The sequence below is a fragment of the Myotis nattereri genome, assembly GCF_964212035.1.
Source record: "Myotis nattereri genome assembly, chromosome: 2".
In the NCBI taxonomy this organism is placed as follows: Eukaryota; Metazoa; Chordata; class Mammalia; order Chiroptera; family Vespertilionidae; genus Myotis; species Myotis nattereri.
Window position 1 is genome coordinate 40,403,069 of NC_138076.1, and position 1,022 is coordinate 40,404,090.

At 44.3% G+C, this 1,022-nt stretch overlaps 1 pseudogene across 1 annotated transcript; it reads left to right on the plus strand.

Moving 5' to 3' along the window:
• The first annotated feature begins 325 nt into the window (after positions 1-325).
• On the plus strand, positions 326-806 carry LOC308514426 (large ribosomal subunit protein uL23-like; annotated as a pseudogene). Its single transcript has one exon. The product of its transcript is annotated as a large ribosomal subunit protein uL23-like (transcript).
• Positions 807-1,022: the final 216 nt, after the last annotated feature.

Below are 1,022 nucleotides of genomic sequence, written 5' to 3' on the forward strand. Positions count from 1 at the left end.
ATAATTCTTGCAAGGTCTGAATGAACAAAGATAGATTAATCTTCCCAGGTGTATTCTCATTCTTTAAAAGGGGACCTGTGGAGTGACATCAGCAAAATGGCTGAATAAGAGTTTTCTACTGTTGACCCTGAGAAGGAAAATATGTGCCAGGGAGGACTCCTCCTGGTTAATTGCATTCAAAATCATAACCAGAGTCTAGCAGCCATTACTAAAGGCCTCTCACACACGTAGTGCATTTCAGAGAAAAGCCACAGACTGAGCTGCAGCCTCCTACACTGTGCTCCTGTCAGCTGAGCTGACCTTTATAAAAAAGTTGCTGAGCCTTTTTACGAAGATGGCGCCGAAAGCTAAGAAGGAAGCCCCTGCCCCACCCAAAGCCAAAGCCAAAGCAAAGGCTTTGAAGGCAAAGAAAGCAGTGTTGAAAGGCGTCCACAGCCACACAAAAAAAGAAGATCCACACGTCACCCACTTTCCGACGGCCAAAGACACTAAGGCTCCCGAGGCAGCCTAAATACCCTCGGAAGAGCGCACCCAGGAGAAACAAGCTTGACCACTACGCCATCACCAAATTCCCCCTGACTACCGAGTCAGCCATGAAGAAGATGGAAGACAATAATACACTAGTGTTCATTATGGATGTCAAGGCCAACAAGCACCAGATCAAACAGGCTGTGAAGAAGCTCTATGACATTGATGTGGCCAAGGTCAACACCCTGATCAGGCCTGATGGCAAGAAGAAGGCATATGTTCGACTGGCTCCTGACTATGAGGCTTTGGATGTTGCCAACAAAATTGGAATCATCTAAACTGAATCCAGCTGCCTAATTCTAAATATAAAAATGTTACACTGAAAAAAAAAAAGTTGCTGAAATCTGGCGATATCTGTAATACTATCAACAATTTTAAAAAACCCCCCTTTAAGTACACACACACAAAAAGTTGCTGGCATCAACTTTCAACTAATGAGGTGAGCCCTGTCCTATCCAATTGGAACTGCATAGCAATACCCTATTTGCATCCAT